Raw genomic sequence first — 20,526 nt, 5'->3', positions numbered from 1 at the left:
TCGTCCTCTATGTGATGGAGAAAATAGAAAGAAAGCTACCCTTCCTTTTTAGTGCTAATCTTCCTTTTGTTTTTTAATCCTCTTTGTCCTCCCGAAAACCTTGTCGACCCTTTTTAAACACAAGATAGAGGTGGCACATCTAAAAGTAAGATAACTTTGATGTCACCTCAAAGAACCCCTACTTCAATGGAAGCGCCCATGGCAATAGCTTCATCCAGCATTAACATTTTTGTTTGGCTCTTTACTAAATATATTGGCTACAAAATCACAAACCCTAGGCATTTGGGTCATTTCCCCAACCAGGAGTACTTCATCTAACTCACTAGGCTTCAACCCTCCTTTTGCAAGACAATCATTGCATGGTTTGCGAGTTCTTTCAATCAGGTCCGTCACCATGGCCTCAAGCTTGGATCATGTAAAGGTGAGGTTGAAATGCTTCGGACTAGTTGCATGAGCCATAAGAAAGGGAAATTGTATGTCTATTTTCATGGAAGTAGAGAGCTCAACTTTACCTTTTTCAGCAGCCTCACACAACCTTTGAAGAGCAAGGTTATCTTTTGTGATGTCCACGCCTTCTTGCTTGTTGAACTCTTGAACAAAATGCTTAATCAGTGCATTGTTGAAATATTCACCACCCAAGAAAGTGCCACCATTGTTGGCTTTCACCTCAAACGCACATTCCAGCATCTCCAAAATAGAGACATTAAAAGTGCCACAAGCTTTCAAGCTGCAGACAAATGTGGTAACATCCATAGTAAGACCTCTCAAGGTCCATTTCATGAAGAAGACAATTCAATGCTTCCTTATTAAGCCCATGCTTGACATATCATGCAATCAGTGCATTCCATGCAATTCCATCTGGATCTACATAGAACTCTCTTCCAATCCTCTTTTTCATTAGTGCCAAATGAAGTTGCTAGCCTGTGAGCTGCATTTCTTTGAAACACATCAATGCTTCTTCACAAAATCCATGTTCAGCATATGCTATGGTCAATGCATTCCACAAACTTTAAATTTTCATATGAATCCTATCAAACACTTGACGTGCTTGTGCAAGCAATTCACATTTACCACACATGTCCACAACTGTGTTGGCCACAAATAGCTCTATTTCCAAACCACGTTTCTTTGTTTTAACTTGTAAAAGATAGCTTGTCTCTAAATCTTTTGTAACACCAACAACTTTTAAGCACAAAATAGAAAAGTGACAAAATCAGGATACTCCAAAGTGGCTTCATAGTAGTGGACACTTAACATCAAGACAATGTAGTAGTTGTCGATACACTACACTCAGGGTTCATCTCCTGATTTTTCCAAATATTTCCATGCCATGGGTTGGATTTATGAATGTTTTGCACCAACATTGAGCACTAGCACGACATGAGGTGGCTCACTACAGCTATATGCAGTAAATGTTAGCTGCACATGCACTTGAGAGAGCACCTTTCATTGAGCACTCATTGTTTCTTGCACGCACGAGAGTTAGGATATTCATCGCTAGATTAGGAGTCTTGCTAAGTGGGTAAGGTAGTTGGATGAGTTTGAGGGTCGTGAAGAAGGACGCCATTAGTTGCGATATGGGTGGTTTTCTTGATCGACATCTTGAGGACCATCATTTCCTGAGCGATTGTGAGAATTCGGGTGGGTGGAACGGAGTACAATATTTTCTCGTTGAGTGTTGAGAGGTGAGGATAAGGATCTTAAATAATCAAGGAATTGTGTTTACATTTTGCATGACACATGAGCACATGTTGATAGGCTAGGCATAATTTCTTCATTGCATACATTATTTTATGTGAAGCATAGCTTGATTGATTGCATATCATGGATCCGTCATTGTATATTTCTCAAATCATGAATGGATGGGCATGAAGTTCTATTTCGTAGCATATTCTTGATAGGGCACATTGCATTTCAACATTTATCAAAGTTATCAACTGAAAGCACAAGTCATGGATTTCAAAGACAAGTAGCATGAAATTCTTCTTGTCACGAGATTTTGTAGCATTTTTTCCCTACCGGTGGATCATGTTAGCTTGCACTTCAAGATTTAAAGATTGAAGTTGGAAGTTGATGAAGGTTGTATTGGTCTAAGGGGATGCAAGTGAGTATAATATCATTGGAACACAAATTTAGAATATAAAACAAAGCAATATACAGAAAAAATGCATTCAAGAGATGGCATATGGAGGTTGTGAAGAGGAAATTAAAGAAGACATATGTATCTTGGTTTCAATGCATGAAGTGTTTGATGCATCGGTCTCCAAGAAAAATGGCTTGGTAGGATCCAAGTGGACTAGGATTGGGGCAGTGGTGGTGAAAGTGGTCTTTAGGGTCTACAAGGCCTTCTTGGCTTTTGGGGTCCATGAGAACTTGTTTCTGTGAGTTTGGTGAGTGGTGTGACTATCTTTGAGTAATCCTTGATAAATATAAAGTAGAAGTTGGTAAAGCCAAGAAAGCATTGGACATCACAAACACGTGGGTGTCTGCTATTCAAGAATAGTCTTGATCTTCTTGGGGTCCATAAAGATTCCTCTCTGGGAGACATGGTATCCTAAGAAGTCCACTTATGTCTGATGGAAGAAACACTTCTCAAGTTTTGCATATAGTCCTTTTTCTCTGAGCTTTTTCAAAACTAATTTTACATGGTGCTCATGCTCCTTTGGATCTTTTGAGAATATCAAGATATCATCCAAGTATATTACTATAAAATGATCTAGATGTTGAGATATCGAGCTCCACTCGTGATACGCCAGGGTGACCGTTGTGTATTTATGTCACCGACTTGTCAGTTGTTGCAGACGCGGTTGGTACACCGCCCATGAATAATAGCTACATGATAGCTATCCTTATCTACTATAGTTCGTGGCTGAGTTAGTATGCCACCTTAGTTAGTTGAGTTTGGTTTGAGACCCATATATAGGGTTCTTCTATTTCTTTGTATGAGAGTTCTTTTGGCTTACACAACTAAGAAGAGGAAAACTGTTTTCAGCCTCCACCCTTGTGTGTCTTCCCCCATTGTGCAAGCAAGAAAGCTTCAAGCGAGACTCCTTCCTTCTCTCCCACAATCTTGACATGGTATCAGAGCCTTGTTCGTGGTAAGGAGCTCAAGAAAGCAAGCCAAGCTTGCGGTGTTCTGGTAAGAGGAGCAGTGTTGCTTTCATTTTCTGTTTTGGGAGCAGATCTCTACAGGTAGCACAGCCGGAAATTGCAGGAGTGCATTGTCTCAGGTTGAGACGCCCTTCGGGGTGAAGCAAGAGGGCAGTATATGCTGCGGGAGAGAGCTTTAGCTATTGGCGACCTTATTTTTTTGATTTGAGGCCATTTCGGGGCCTGTTTTGGAGGCGGAAGTTTTCTGCACGCACTCAGGAAAAGGCCCAGTTTTATGCTGTGCAGCCACTGTTCTACAGGTCGGTGAATAGTTACTGTAAAAATTGCATTGTATGCTTGTGCGCAGAGACATTGGGAGTTACAGAATCATCCCTGTTGCCTGTTGATGCAAAATCGTCACTAGGAAGTGACTGTGTGGTCAAATACCACTTTCGCCAGTTTTGGAGATTTGCCCTTGTGAGGGTGAAGCTGAGTTTTTGCAGTGACAGAATTTTTCGCAGTGTTCTGTAATGGCGTCTGATTCTCTCTCACAGATTGTCACTGAAAAGCTTGACAAGAACAACTTCCAGGCATGGAAGTTTAGAATGACGAATTTCCTTATGGGAAAAGGATATTGGGAATTTGTTGCAGGAAATGAAGAAGAACCAGTTCTTCCTGATGTTCCCAATCAACAGCAAATGCAGGCATTCAAAGCATGGCATGAGAGAGCCAGGAAAGTTATGTATTGGCTGTCTATCAGCATTTCAGACTCTATGATTGTGCATATTCAGGATGCAAGTACGCCAAAGGAGGCATGGGATACTTTGTCAAAAATGTACAGCACAAATACTCAAGCCAGGAAAATGCAGCTCAAGCAAGAGTTGCATAATGTGCAAAGAGAAAGTATGAGCATCAATGACTACCACATGAAGGTGAAGAAGATTGCAGATGCACTTGCTTCCATTGGGTCGCCAGTGGAAGATGATGATTTAGTTTCTGTGACCTTGAATGGTCTAGGAAAGGATTATGCGCAGTTTCGGACATCCATTTCTGTCCGTGAAAGATTTCCTGATTTTGAGGAGTTGATTGCTCTTCTAATTTCTGAGGAACAGAGAAATGGTGGTGCATCTTCTTCAGGAGGAACTTCAAAAGAAGCTGTCTTCTACTCAAATGCTGGAAGAGGTAGAGGCAGAGGTAGAGGAGGCCGATTTGGAGGCCGTGGTAGAAATCAGAATATGCAGCAAACTCAAGAAAACCAGTCCTATGGAGGAGGACGTGGTAACTCTAGTGGCAGGGGGAGCCAAAGAGGTCGTGGTGGATGGCAAAGAGGCCAAAATGCAAACAGTAATGTTGAATGCTACTATTGTGGTAAAATGGGTCATATGGCTAAAGACTGCTATAAAAAGCAGAATGACATCATGAATGGAAAACTGCAACAAGGAAATTATGCATCTTCTAGTAGACAGGGTGATGACAGAAATGAGCACTTGTTTATGGTGCAGCACATGAACAATTCTGTGACAAGTGCAGAAGAAAGCAATGATGTATGGTATGTTGACTCAGGTGCATCAAACCACATGACAGGTCATGCAGAATGGATGGAGGATGCAAGAAAAATGGAAAAACCAGGATTTGTGGAGACTGGTGATGATACTGCACATCCTATTGTGCAGATTGGAAAAATTCCTTTGTCTATGCAGGATGGGAAAAAGAAATACTTGTCCGATGTATTTCATGTCCCGAATATCACCAAGAATCTGGTTTCAGTTGGTCAAATGGTTGAGCAGGGCTTGCAGGTCAGATTTAATCCTCATGGATGCTTTGTTGAGGATATGAAAAATAAAGGTCGCTTGATAGCAAAAGGAAAGAAGAAGGGCAGAATGTTTACATTGGATGCAGACATGTCTGAATTGAGTGCAGCAATGTTTGCACATGGGACTGGTGTAGTTGCAGATATTGATATCTTGCATAAACGCATTGGTCATGTTAATGTACAGTGACTTAAATCAATGCAGGCCCAAAGTATTGTTGCAGGTTTGCCGAAATTCAAGGTTGCAGAAATGCATAAGGTATGTGAAGCCTGTCAGTTTGGAAAACAGGCAAGGAAACCATTTCCTAGACATGTTCAAGAGAGTAAGAAGCCATTGGAATTAATCCACTCTGATGTGTGGACAACTAAAGCTGCATCTCTTGGAGGCTGTCATTATTTTGTCAGTTTTATTGATGACTATAGCAGAAAAGTTTGGGTGTATTTTATGAAAAAGAAAAGTGAAGTTTTTGGGCATTTCAAAACTCTTAAAGCTATGGTTGAAAAAGAAACAGGCTTGCAGATAAAATGCCTAAGGTCAGATGGAGGGGGAGAGTACCTCTCAAATGAGTTTGCAAGGTTCCTGCAGGAGCATGGCATAAAGCAGCAATATTCATGCAGTCATACCCCACAACAAAATGGAATTGCAGAAAGGAAAAACAGGCATATTGGAGAGGTATCTCGTGCCATGCTCAATGAAAAAGACTTGCCAGATTTTTATTGGGCTGAAGCAGTTGCTACAGCAATCTACATAATGAACAGGACTCCCACTGCAGCAATACATGGAATGACTCCAGAGGAGAGGTATACTAGTAGGAAACCAGATATTTCTCATTTGAAAATTTTTGGTTGCATTGCCTATGTACATGTGCCAGATGAGTTGAGATCCAAGTTGGATCCAAAAGCTGAGAAGTGCATCTTTATTGGTTACTCTCTGCAGCAAAAAGGGTATAGATGCTATAACCCTTCTACTCGCAAGTTTACAGTGAGCAGAGATGTTGTTTTTGATGAGATGAGTAGCTGGTATAAACTAGTAAATGTGATTGATGATGTAGATGCACAAAATGGTAATGCTGCACAGAATTCACAGCAGCAGTCACAAAATATTAGTGGACCTGGAGCATCCTCTAGCAGTGGTTCACATTCTTCACCATGGACAGGCAGATTGAGATCAGGAGAATCTTCTCAAAGTAATGCAGATAGTGGTATGCAGGTATCACGAAAAGGAAAAGAGAAGGTTGATCAGCCCATGTTTGATGTGAATGCAGGTCACTCTTATGTGGATGGTGAATCCAGTGGCTCAGAACAGAGCATTGATGATGAGTTGGGTATTCCTTCTATTGTTACACCTGGAGTAAGGAAGACCAGGGATGTTTTGAGAGCACCTGGGAGTGAACCCACTTTGCGCAGGTCTACCAGAGTTAGGTATCCTGTGGATAGGCTGAAATATGATGGATTTACAGCCATTCACTATGCATATATGGTTAAAGTGATACAGGAACCAGAACCCACTTCTTTTGAGGAAGCCATGGGAAAAGAAAAATGGGAGAAAGCCATGGATGAAGAAATGGATGCCTTGGAAGCAAATGCTACATGGGAATTGGTACCTTTGCCTAAAGGTAAGAATTCAATTGGCTGTAAGTGGGTTTATAAGGTGAAGCACAATGCAGATGGTTCTGTGAACAGATACAAGGCAAGGTTAGTAGTCAAGGGGTATGCACAAACATATGGCATTGACTATGAAGAAACATTCAGTCCGGTTGCAAGGATGGCAACCGTAAGAGCAGTCATTGCTATGGCTGTATCAAAGGGATGGTCTTTACATCAGATGGATGTAAAGAATGCCTTCTTGCATGGTGATTTGCAAGAAGAGGTCTATATGGAGCAGCCACCAGGTTATGTGCATGCTGTTCATCCTGAGTTTGTTTGCAGGTTGAAGAAAGCCTTGTATGGCTTGAAGCAAGCACCTAGAGCATGGTCTGACAAGATAGGACAGTATCTTGTCACTGTTGGCTTTCAGATTTCCAAGGCAGATTTCTCACTTTATGTGAGAAAAACAGAGAAAGGTATTATGCTACTTGTCATTTATGTTGATGATTTGATTATGACAGGTGACAGTGATGAAGATATCCTTCATGTGAAAATGCTATTGAAGCAGAAGTTTGAGATGAAGGATTTGGGAGAGCTGCGTTATTTCTTGGGCATTGAGGTGATTAGATCACCAAGTGGGATACAGCTCTTGCAGAGGCAGTATGGATTGGACATGTTGTCCAAATATGGGATGACAGGCTGTAAGCCTATTTCAGTTCCTTTGGAGCAGAATGTGAAGCTGAGCGCAGATGCAGGTGAGCTTCTGGAAGACCCTACTATGTACAGACGCATAGTAGGAAGCTTGATTTATATGACTATTACCAGGCCAGATTTGAGCTATGCTGTTGGATTGGTAAGTCAGTTTATGCAGGCTCCAAGGAAATCACATTTGGATGCGGCTAGACGCATACTCAGGTATGTGAAGTCCACATTGCAATATGGACTATTTTATGAGACTGGAGTTCAGATACAGTTGCATGGATACACTGATGCTGATTGGGCTGGTAGCATTTCTGATAGACGATCTACCAGTGGATATGTGTTCTCTTTTGGGAGTGCTGCAGTCACTTGGAGCAGCAAGAAACAGCCTACAGTTGCCTTGTCGAGCACAGAGGCTGAGTACAGGGGTGCAGCAATGGCTGCATGTGAGGTAGCTTGGTTGCATAAGCTACTTTATGATATGCATCAGTCTACAGATGGGCCAGTTGTCATTTATTGTGACAACATGAGTAGTATACACTTGGCAAATAACCCAGTCTATCATGCTAGAACAAAGCACATTGAGGTGCATTATCACTATGTGCGGGAGAGGGTTTTACTAGGTCTTATTGATCTAGTTTATGTCAGCACAGAGGATCAGGTAGCTGACATATTCACGAAGGCATTGGGCGCAGAGAAGCTGCGCAAGTTCAGAGACCTGCTTGGTGTGCAGGAATTGGGATTGAGCTCGAGGGGGAGTGTTGAGATATCGAGCTCCACTCGTGATACGCCAGGGTGACCGTTGTGTATTTATGTCACCGACTTGTCAGTTGTTGCAGACGCGGTTGGTACACTGCCCATGAATAATAGCTACATGATAGCTATCCTTATCTACTATAGTTCGTGGCTGAGTTAGTATGCCACCTTAGTTAGTTGAGTTTGGTTTGAGACCCATATATAGGGTTCTTCTATTTCTTTGTATGAGAGTTCTTTTGGCTTACACAACTAAGAAGAGGAAAACTGTTTTCAGCCTCCATCCTTGTGTGTCTTCCCCCATTGTGCAAGCAAGAAAGCTTCAAGCGAGACTCCTTCCTTCTCTCCCACAATCTTGACACTAGATACTCTTGGGACAGGAACAATCGGGCTCTACAGTCAATCTCATCGCGAACCGTCGATACAGGCAGACTTCTGGCGATCAAGAACCCCTGTTTCTACTGTCAGATTGCGAAGGACCAGGCTGTGTAGGCGGAGGACCACGCATCCATCTCCTTCATCAAGTCTGGAAAAACCAGAGATAAGCTTTCTTCATGTCATAATTAATTACTACAACAAGGCTTAAGACTAAGCTTAGAAGCTTCAAAAAGCTTCAAGCTTCACAAATTTTAGCCGTAGTATCTTAGGAGCCTTCCGCGTTCTTCGCGACGTCACAAAAACGGCCCCCCCCACGAAATCTAACGACTCAGTCATTAAGCTTTTTAAGCTTAATCTCCTAAGTCAAAGCTAAGCTTCTGCAAGTCACACAGGGCAAGAAAGTCACCAAACTCCGGGTCCTGCGCATCAGAAGTCAAGTTCTACAAGTCGACTGGAATCAAGTCCTGCAAGTTCATCAAGTCGGCCTTTCTATAAGTCTGCAACTCTGTAAGTCGGCTAAGTCTGCAACTCTGCAAGTCAGACTAGTCAACTGGAGTCAGAACTGACTAGTGCTCAAAACTCCTAGAAGGGCTGTTCCAAGGAAAAATATCTGAACTGGAAAGTTGTTCGTGGCAAAGTGTTCTACCTATCTACAGGTCCGCTGAAGTATTTTCAGCATAGGAAGAAGGAAATATTGCAGATTTTCTGAAAATTGAGGAAGAAATACCCAAAAATACATAGCCTTGTAACCCCGAATTTGAGCTACGCTCATCCCGCTAACCTGATTTTGAGTGAGAAAGGTTTATTGAGTTTTACAGGATGACGACCCCACATATGGATGATCATTGGAATGCAACAATGGATGAGGAGATGGGTGCATTAAAGGCCAATAAGACTTGGGATTGAATACCATTACCTAAGGACAAGAAAGCTATTGGTTGTAAGTGGGTCTACAAAATTCAACAAAATGCAGATGGTTCTTTTAGCAAATATAAGTCTAGACTAGTCGCAAAAGACTATGCTCAAGCATATGGTATAGATTATGAAGAGACATTCAATCAAATTGTTAGGATGGCAAGTGTTAGATGTATGATTACTTTCACAGTAGCCAAAGATTAGAGTATATAGCAAATGGATATAAACAATGACTTCTTGCTGCATGATGAATTGTAAGAAGAAATGTATATGCAACATCTAATAGGTTATGAAGCGAGCGAAAGAGGCTGCTCCACTCCATGCAAAGCTTGCTTCTCATATCATTTTGTGTTTTCGTAGTAACGAGTACATAATGATAAAACCTATCTTTTCAAGAACATCTTCCAAACTTGTGTTTTCCTTCCAAGGATGTGTGTGCTTAATATAATAATCAACCACAAGTCCTTCTAAACAAAAAGCTGGTGTGGCAACATGAATTTGGCTACTTTCAATCAATCAAGCAACGACCAAGATTTTATTTATGTGTACCAATAGGATTTGTATAAACATATACACACATGCATGAGATTAAAAAAGCTTTAAAACTACAAAGCAATAGATTTTAAAACACACTCTTAATTTCACTTGAATTCAGACACACACACACACACGTGGATAGAGCATTTCTCTCTCTCTCTCTCTCTCTCTCTGTGTAAAAAAAGCTTATGGTTGGATATATTTGTGCATAAATAATTACTATAAGGAACCTAAAATGTCATGCCAACAAAGTATTTTTTGTAAGACTAATTCTCATAGATCCAATCATGTTTTACCTATTTTGTAATCTTTCCTTAGACATCCCTAGAAAGGAAGCTAGCCAAATGTAACTTATATCTACCTTTAAATGTATCATTAAGACATGAAAATGAATTCTTCAAAAATAAGTTAATATGAATAAAAGTGTTATGCAAGAGCTTGATGCAAGTCACCAAGTCATCTCATGTATTCTCAACAAGGTCATTGGCGACCGATAGTAATGAATGTTGCTCGTTGGAAGGCCTATGACATGCTAGTGGTTGAGGTGGAATTGAGCCAAATAGTGATGATTCGAGGGGTAGCAAATTAGACAATGGTATCTCTAAGGGTAACTCCATAGTCTGATCCATGTGTCTAGTGCTACTTTGGGATACTGAGGGTGGCTCTAGTGGCATAGATGGTGCGTTGTTTTCCTCTTGTGTAGCCACTGGAGTGCCAAGCTCTTTGGACTTAGATGATTCTGGGGTATCATGCTGCTACATTGGTTGATAGATCGGTTGGGGTTTCTTTTACTGAAATCGTCACGGATTATATAGGCTTTGCAGCTCGGGTTTCCTAGGTGTTCACAGCCTTAGCAAGAGTGGGGCTTCCTGGAGATGGGGTGGCAAGCGATGGTCGTGGTTGGGCTATGCTCCTAGGATTTCCCTTCTTGGGCACCCATATCCATGTGTTGCCTTCGTAGTATCCTTGGGGATCTATCGTGGCTTGATTGTGCACGTATGTCGATAGAATGGGGTTGGTCTCTTAGGTTTCAAATGATAGTTGTTAGTCTTGCGAGGCTATGTTTGCTTGCTATGAGTAGGTCACTTTTGGTTCCTTGGCACCCATTTAAGAGTGGGATCTCTTACTTTGGGGATGGCATTAGTTGGCGGTGGTTTTGTAGTCTAGATGGGTTGTAATGACTCACGACCTCCCTCCTTAGGCTTGGTCCTAAGTAGCTTTATCGCTGGCATAGCAAGCTTTGGTGGAGCCTTGTTGCCCTTGCTGAAAGCTATCATGATTCAAATGTTCCCAATGGAAAGATGAATACATTACAGATTGTAGTCCACGTTGTAGTGTGCTTGCTTCTTGAAAGTGCATCCTAGCAGTGATTCTCAACCTGCATCCTTCGTATTTAGCAATACATAGAAGATGATTGGTAGGTTCTCAAACTCGATAGAGACTGCAATCTTGCACTTTCCTATGAGTGCATATGACTTTCTCTCGAATGGGCTAATTTTAGTGCTGGTGGGCTCTAACTGTGGCTGACCAATGAGGGTCCAATGAGCGTAAGTCAAGAAATTGAAGCCAGCTCCCTCATCGATCAAGGCATCAAATGCATGCATGTACTGAGAGGTGGTCGTGATGCACATGTATGCTGGTGCTACTGCCTCCTCATCCTCCTCCTCTAGTTCAGTGATGGTGGCTACCTGGACATTGACAAGGGCTTCTAGCATAGGGGACTCATGAAGTGGATGTGTAGGAGGGTACTACTTCATGCGACTGCCATTAAAGAATCCTATGCCCTCACCTTCAAGGGTTTCAAGTTCTATGTTGCCCGTCCTACTAATGGTGCACACTCGGGAAGGTCTTAATCCTCAGAATTTCATTTTCTGCTTGTGACCCTTTACTGAGTAGAGAAAAACAAGATCTCTATACTCAAAGTTATGTTGTTTGATGTGCTTGTTCAACCACATCTTCAATCGTGCTTTCTCACAAATTAAGGTGTGCGTGGCTATGAGCTGAGTCTCAAAGAGTTGTTCCAATTCCATGAGTCGGTCGGTCCAAGCTTCCTTCCCTTCCCATCTCTCCTGTACTGCTATTTGAAAGCTTGGGACAAATAATTCTAGTGTGGCAAGATGGCTTCATTCCCATAGGTTCCTAAAGGGTGTCTATCCTACAGTCATTTGATAGGCTGTCGGATAGGCCCATAGTGCTGCCCTAAATTTGTTTTCCTAGTCACTTCGTGAGGTGGAAACTACCTTCATGAGGACATTGACTAAGATCTTTTTCATGGATTCTACTTGGCCATTAGCTTGAGGGTAGTAGAGTGAGGATTTCTTGTGGATGATTAAGAAGGCTGAGAGCAAGTGGGAAATCACCTCATTGATAAAGTGAGTGCCTTGGTTGCTTACTAACTTGATAGGGCAACAAAATGATGAGATAACCTACTCCCACAAGAACTTTGTTGTGGTCCTAGCATCGTTCTTCCTGGTGGCTCATGCCTCGGCCCATTTCGTAAGATAGTCAGTAGCTACGATGACGTATCTAGCCTATGAGTATTGTGCTGCGGGACTGATAGGTCCAATGAAGTCGATTTCCCATTTTGCAAAGGGTTGTTGTGCAATGACAGGGGTCAACTCCATCTTATCCTTTCGTGTAAGAACTTTACTCCCTTGGCACTCATTGCAATGCTTTACAAAATTAGTAGCATCGCAGAATAGGATGGGCTACCACAACTGAGACTCCAACACCTTACGGGCCGTCATATCCCCGCTAAAGTGCCCTCTAGCAATCCCACCATGTGCTTCACTCAACACATCATGCATCTCATCCTCGCACATGCATTGTTGTAGCAACCCGTCTTGCCCTAACCTATAAAGTTGACTGGCTATCAATTGGTAAGGTTGGATTTTTAGGATGAGGCGCCTAAGCCTGGCTTTTTGGATTGGTCTCTTGGGTAGATGGTGCTCTAGTACCTGGACTATATCATCCGTCTAGTACAGCATTAGATCGGCTTTAAAAAAATCTTTCTCACTAGACAGGCCAAAGAGGTGAGTGTCTGGCAAATTGTTAGCAATGCAATGTTCAGTGGCTTCTCCTATGGGTATTCGGGACATGTGATCAGCCATGTAGTGATTCTTGCCCTTGCATACCACTAGAGAGAAGTCAAATTCTGGAAGAAGAAGCAACCATCTAGCGATGTGTCCAGTAGTGCAAGGTTTATTTACAAGATATAGCAAGGCTTGATGATCTACAAAAAAGGTGAAAGGCATGGCTAGGAGGTAGTGTCGAAACTTCTTTACAGTGAACACTATGGCAAATCCTAGGGGGGTCCACTAGGGTTTACCATATGGGACCACATGAGTGTAAGGGAGGGGGGTTATTTAAGGGAAGGAATGTACATTTTATAAGGTAAGGTCCTATAAATAGGGGGTAGATAAGGGGTATTTTCATATATTTCATGCACGCAGGTGACGTCTCCTTATTACTACTAGTGAATCCCCCATGGGCCAATCTCTCCCTTTCTGTGGTGTATTAATTCATCTCCATATCAATGAGCTACCCTACTAGCAAAAGTCACGGGGTAATCCAAGTTATGTTCACCAAGCTAACAGAAGACAGCTCCAATAGTGAATTTTGATGTGTCTAAATGCACAAGGAAGGTGATGTTCTAGTCTGGGACTCATAAGATTGGTGCAATTGTAAGAGCCTTTTTCAACTCCTCATATGCTCGTTGGCACTCATCCGTCCACTCAAACACCATCAACAGCTTATACAATTGTCTTGCAATCAATGCATAATTCAAAACGAAGCGCCAATAGTATCCGGGGTGACCTAAGAAACACTAAACTCCCTTATAATCCTTGGATGGCGACAAGTCAACAATGATCTTGACTTTTAAAAATTTAGTGGTGGCCATGCCATTCTTGGATACCACGTGCCCTAGGAATCATCCATGCTTGACCCATAACTAGCACTTGAAGAGGTTCAATGACAGGTTGTAAAGCATGCATCGTTCAAAGACTACTCGCAGCTTCTCCAAGTATTCTGCCCAGCTAGAATGCACGCATAGGTATCTACAAATGCCTTTAGCTCTCGTCTAAGAATATCCCTTTTTGTCGCAATTTTAACCTTCTTATATTTCACGCACACTCAGATCTTGCCATTCTTCTTCATGACTATCAGGATCGATGATACCCAGTCCATGTGTTCTATTTCATAGATGAATCTCTCCCTCATTAGCTTATCGATTTCCTCCTTCATGGCTTGGGCATGTTTCGGATTCATAGGATACAATCGTTATTTTACAGACACGCATCAGGGGCCATTGGTATATTATGCATCACCACTCTAGGATCCACTCCTTTGAGCTCATCTAAGGACGAGACGAACACATCCACATACTCTTGCAAGAGCCAATGAGACTGGCCTCTTCCCCCTCGGTCAGGTCGTGAGCTATAAACACAGGTCAAGGCTTCTCGCCTTCCCCTGCCAAGTTGACTTCCTTGACCTTGACAGGTCCCTTGATCAGCTCACTTGTCTGTCCTTTTCTTTGTGCCCCCAATAGGATCACTACCCTATCACCTTTCTTAAACTTTGTGAAATGTTTTGGTAGGTCTTGTGGTTTCTTCTATTGCTCTGCCTCCAATTCCTTCGTCTGTCCTCTCCTTTCTTCCTTCAATCGTGTACACCTCAGGTGGAATGGTAGGTCTCTTTCATTACATCTAGTCCCAAGAGGTTGGGGTATCTTTGGGTCACTCTCCATACTGACCTCTGATTCGGAATTAAACTCGCAATCATCACTAGAGGAGGGAGTCTCCCTTGGTGGTCATATCTCAGTGGGTGCATCCGTCCTAAGCAAGGAAATTGCCATTTGTTGGGCTATCCTTGCGTGTTCGTAATCTAATGCTCCCATGTGCTCCAACCAGGAGCAATCATACACTCCATCCACATAACTCCTCTCTTGATCTTGTAAGCATTCCTTCTCTAGGGCTTGGAGTCTGCTTTGATCTGCTCTATCACCATTCTCTTAGTTTCGTACTCTACGGTGTCTACTTCTTCCTTTCTTTCCTCACTAATGGAGTGGCAATCCTTGTACTCATCATCGGAATGAGCTCCTCCTGATTGCTCGTCATCCCCTAGACTCTCATCTCTAGCTTGTCCTTCATCGGTGACTAACGCCCAATTGTACATTAAGTTCAAGTCATGCACCTTGGTCCATTTCCACTTAGGTTAGTCCAGGAGGTCTCTAAGGGGCTTGAGATTAGTAGTGGGGTTGCCATTCCATTTTCTTGTCAAATACTCAAGGATCTTATGAAGTTCTAGCATGTTGCTGTGAACATGGAAAGAGATAGGTCTAGATCGGTTGCTTAAGCTCCTGACCATCATGCAAAGTGGCACCATGGGCTCCTTCTTTGGCACACTCACAGTTTTTGCAACTTGTTTGTATGTCTTCTCTTCATTAGAGAATGGGAGACCCATGGCCACTAGGACGTGCATCAAATCCTGCTCATCCTCAAGACAAGGGATGTATTTGGTCAAAGGTGTGTAAGGTCTTCCTACTGGTGCATCGCGTTTGAGCATGGCAAAGATGGCATCTAGGTTGATGGGGGTCGTCTTCCAAGTGTCCATCTCAACCCTCACTGCTTCCATTTGATTTCCTAAGAAGATTAGAACATTTCCCAATCCTTCGACAACTCGAGCGTTCCTCATCTAGGGTGGGCCTAGCAGAATGTCATAGTCCACTCCCTTCATGATGATGTGTGCAAGTCTCTCAGAATGAGAGTCACTAGCGTGGTCGCTAACATCACGAGGAAGTTGTTGGTAGCTTGCCTCTCTCCTAGATTTGTGCTTCTTGGCCATTGGTCTTCACCAACTGACTGGCTTGTAGCATCTAAACTTGGGCTAGATGGCACCGCCTATGGAATGGGTGCATCTCTCGACCTTGGTCATGCATATGAGAGTAGTGTACTCACGCTAGAGAGATCCTCAATCTCGTCCTCTAAGATAGTCTCAGCACCCTTGAGGTGCTCCTGGGCTTCCTTTACTCAATCCTTGACTTTGGCTATTTCCTCGAGTTGGCGCCTAGGGTGAGGATACTCCCCTACCTTGGCACTCTCTTTCTCTACTGTCTTTAGGGCGATGGTCTCTGCCTCTACATTCGTGACCTTCTTGCTAGTCGCTAGCATTGTCACATCCTTAGTCTTAAGTGTGACCTTTGCATCAATCTTCTTCTTCCTTCTCCTTTGGCTCTTCTTTCCTATTGAGGCTGCGTCTAAGTTGCTAGGCCTAGGCAATGATATGCATGCCTACTTCTAGTCATGACATCCGCAGTGAGATGGGTGTGTCCTTTCTCTCAAATGTCTTGACTCCAAATAGCCCCAAGGGCACTGATGGCATGATTGATCGAGATAGAGGATGACTTCCATCTAGGGCAATCCATGAAGAGATGAGTGATGCCAAACTCAACATATCTGAGATCAGCTTTTTTCCTATTTGCTTGTTTTCTTTTTGGACAAGATGATGAGATATGGCCCGAGTGACCAAAGTCCAACACGATATTGGATCTTGGGTCTTAGCCCTATGAATCTTCTCTCCCTACCTTCACCTAATACCATCACTAGTACTGGTCGATAGTGGTCGATAGTCCATCAAGACTGGATTGCCCTCTTCGTCGTACAAGACATAAGGTTTGAGGTAAGCTTTTTCTTTCTTAGGCTCCTCCACCTAATGGAAGGGAGCATCACTCGATGGATACATTACATAGGGTCCTAGTGGCCTAGGTATGCTTGTCAAGTTGATCTCCATCCTAGGGATGGCTAGTTTTGCATCGTTTGGTGCTGGGAGTGCCAGCTGGGCTCCTCTTCCAAAGAAATTTGACACTCTATTCCCTAGGTACGGCAGATTGTATTGCTCGACATAGGGGAATCTCCTAGGCAACCTACAGTGCATGGCATCATAGCCAAACCTACCACAATTCGCGCAAGGCCTAGATCTAGGATCTTGGCACTCAACCTGAAGGTGGTTGCTCTCACAATGCACACATTGGATGTGTGGTCATGTTGGTTTCCTCACCAATTTGTGTAGTCGTACTAGCTCCATTCTCACCTTGGCTAGTTCCCGGGCTTGATCTATACTCTTCCCCTTGTCTTGCATACTAGGGACTGATCTCTTGCTAGAGGTTGTGGACCTCTTCAAGGTCCTTTGACTAGAATTATCGTGGTTATCCCGGTTCAATCTTTTACAACTCCTCTCTCTCAACTAGCCATCCACCCTAATTGCTTTGCCAAAGACCCTAGCTAGCATCAATACAAGTTGGAGTTGCTTGCTAAGACTTTGTACAATTCCTTGATTTGGATTTCGTTTATAAATATGGTGGTGACAACTCTTTCATTGGGCCACTCCTTCGTTGGAATTCTCTTGAAGAGACTATGCACATGAGTGATGTAGTCTCTTATGTCCTCCTTGTCCTTTTGACTCACATTCATCAGTTGGACTATGAGGTTATTAGAGTATCCTACTTTTGAGAATCTCTTTATGAAGAGATCTTTTAGTAGGCCAAAGTTCACTCGCTCTGCCGTGTCTAAGTTGGTTTACCACATCCTACCTTTATCACCTGAGCAGAGCCCAAAAGCCTCAAAGTGTTGAGCAAGGTTTGTCAGACCCCGTTGGCCTCGCAAACTTGCTCAAAATGCTCCATGAAGATGTATGGGTCACACTGGTACTTATCAAGCTTCTTAGCTACTACAAGGATTTTTTATTGGCTCTTCACCCCTTGAGAAATTCCTAGGCTTGAGAGTGGCAAGATCCCTATCGTTGATGCACTCTCTTCTGTAGCCGTGTTATCCATGAGCCACTTGGTCACAAGCTCACTTGACATGAGGTGTCTAGAGTGCCCTTTCTCTCTTGGAATTTCGTCCTTCCTTGCTTCTACCGGCTAATGCTAGCACGTGTCAAGCTTCGTGCACATATATGTCCTACTGCAAACTTCCTAGCTCTCTACTAGTGGTTGTAGGCAGTTATGCCCTACATTGCTTTCTTAACTGCTTTCCTCTCTTCCTCTAGGCTTGCCACTACCTCCTCTACTGGCCTACCCTAGATTACCGTCTGGGTTAGGAGTTCGTACTCTTGGACCATGTCATGAACTGCAGTTGGAAATTCACCCAAGTCCAGCTCATTGTTTCCTCGGTCTGTGTTTGCTCCTGACATCATTCCTACTTCTCGCTCCATGAGGTTGTCGATCAGTCCAAGTAGCTCTGGTAGCGCTTTGCCCTTAATCTTATTGTCCTTTTAGCCCTGTCATCATCGTCGAAGGTCCTATCAATGGGGTTCTAAGGCACCTGACTATGTTTTGGGGTCTCCCCTACTGGTGGGTTTCTTTGAGTTATTATGTCTAAGTGTGTTCCTTGTTATTGAAAGTAGTCCTCAACTTATGTACACTCAGTGCTCATGCTTTGTGTGCAGGGTGCAAAGTTAGGCTTTCCATTCTTTTGGTGCACTTGTGTAAAAGAAATCACTATGGGGGGCACAAAGAAAACAAAAAAATCATACAGGTATGTCTACCCCAATGGCTTGTCTATGACCTAGTATGGCTCTAAGCGCGATCTTTGGTCATCTTGCCAAACTATTATGGGAGTACTAGATTTTTCTTGAGAGACTAGACTAGATGTGAGATTTATTACAAGAATTTTGATTTCAAGATAATCTCACATAAGGGCACAAGGTACAATGATAACAAGATACAAAAAATCCCTCAATTTGGGACCGTAGCTATAGACAATAAGACTCAATAGGATATGAAGGATCCCAGAATTTGGGACGATAGGTATGGATACAAGATATCGGAATTACAAGACCTCCCTTGATAGGGATGAACAAGATACAAGATAGTACTAGACAAGATCTCATACTACAAGATTACAAGGTGACAAGACAAAAGGAGTATAATGGAAGACAAAACAAGGCTAGATACCATAACTAGACAAGAACTAGAATTGGGACTCAAAGTTACTTATTTGGAGGTCTCGACTCCTTGACATCCCAAGACTGACATTGGCAAGACTAAGGAGCTCTATGGCAAGCCCCTCCTTTTATAGGTGTTGGAGCATGGCTAAAGATCTTATAGAATGTTTCATGATGACATTATCGATTATGCAAATAATGATGTGGCATATCTTCTAGAAGATTCTATGATGATATGGCAAGGCTAGAAGATTCTATGATGAGAGTACTCTTTCCATTGATTCTATGTAGCTTTCTTTAGATACCTTTCTCCTTCATTATATGCAGCTCACATCTAGCAACTTTTATGGATAATTTTCCATGTTTTGATTCTCATCACTATTCTTAAATGTAGTACTATGGAAGATCATCTTGTTATTGTACTTTTTTGGAAATTCAATCAATAGATCCCTTCTTCTTGGCAAATCATGATGTATGATTTTTGGATAACAATTGTATAATCCATTTGTAAATGAATTCACATATTTTCTTTTCTCCATGATGTGATATCTTTTTACTAGAGCCCTGAAAGTGGCTTTCAACCATATATGACAAATACTCAACCAACACACGAGCATGGCTCATGAGCAACAACATTGAACACAATATTAGTGAGTTTGGGAATCTCCCAATTCCCATTTTTTGAATACTAAAAAGGTGGCACCCTGATAACATGCCGATAAGTGTCTCAAGACCATATGATGTGACCTATCATTGGAAAGCACTTGAAAAATGGAATCTATTGAGCTATAGAGTGCTCAATTTGGAGTTATAATGTACAAGTTATGACAAATCCAAAGATTTGACCACGTGTCCCAAACTTATGGGAAATTTCCATATTCCCTAATATGGTATTATTGGGGGTACCAATCTATGGTGGGTAAATTGTGTGGTTTGTCTCTCTTGACTCCCAAGACAACAGTGCAAGGCAAAAGCCAAGAATCTCCCTTAACAAAGTAATCAAATCAATAACACATAACACATAGCAAGCTTTCATGTATGAGTTTCTTTCCATAGAGATCTTAATCTAGCCTTTTCGCAGTTCTAAGTTTTAGATTTACATGTTTTCACATTTTTAGGAGTTGTAGACTCATTGTGGAGATTGCCACTATGGAATTGTGAGCATTGTTGCAGACAGTATAGGACTATGGATACCAAACTAACTCTAGTAATTATAGATTAGTATTTCATTGTGAAAATGTATATTTCAACAGAATCTTCGTGATAAGACACTTCAAAACTTCAAGAGCTATAGAACTACAAATTATGCAAGTACTAAATGTGGCCACATGAGAAAGTCTTCCCATTTCCAAAGAAACATGTACTTTTACTGTTTTTGATTTTTTTAATTCTTCAAAATTTCTACTAAATCGAGTAGTATATTCACCCTTTGATAATAATACATAGCCTTTGCAACACAAGAGTCTTTCAATCACTCAAAATTTCATTTCCCTTCTCTCATTGATGAGAAATCTCTAACATGTGACATATACCATCAATAACACAAAGTGAAACAGTTTTCATGTTGTCTCTCTTATTGACAAGAATACCTCAAATAGAAGTCTGCAATCACCATGTTTTCTATAGTAGGATAAAAGAAAGAGAAGTTGAAAGCAAATCCTCCTTGTCATAGTCAGAGCACACATGAATTGTAGGGGTAGATTTTATTGCAAGACTCAATCTTCACCACATTACCATCAAGATTTCTCTCCCCATGCTATTTTATCATCCCAAAAAAAATCACTTTTTTTGTCTAATTAATAAGATCTCCCTCC

At 42.1% G+C, this 20,526-nt stretch overlaps 1 pseudogene; it reads right to left on the bottom strand.

Moving 5' to 3' along the window:
- Positions 1 to 17,980, bottom strand: part of LOC148011481 (importin subunit alpha pseudogene) — a 47,009-nt pseudogene extending 29,029 nt beyond the window's left edge.
- Between the last annotated feature and the right edge of the window lie 2,546 nt (positions 17,981 to 20,526).

The sequence above is a fragment of the Lygodium microphyllum genome, chromosome 28, assembly GCF_053477565.2.
Source record: "Lygodium microphyllum isolate KBCC chromosome 28, Lygodium_microphyllum_v1.1.10, whole genome shotgun sequence".
Classification (NCBI taxonomy): Eukaryota; Viridiplantae; Streptophyta; class Polypodiopsida; order Schizaeales; family Lygodiaceae; genus Lygodium; species Lygodium microphyllum.
The sequence above is the reverse complement of the archived record's forward strand: the minus strand, read 5'-3'. Positions and strand labels throughout refer to the sequence as shown.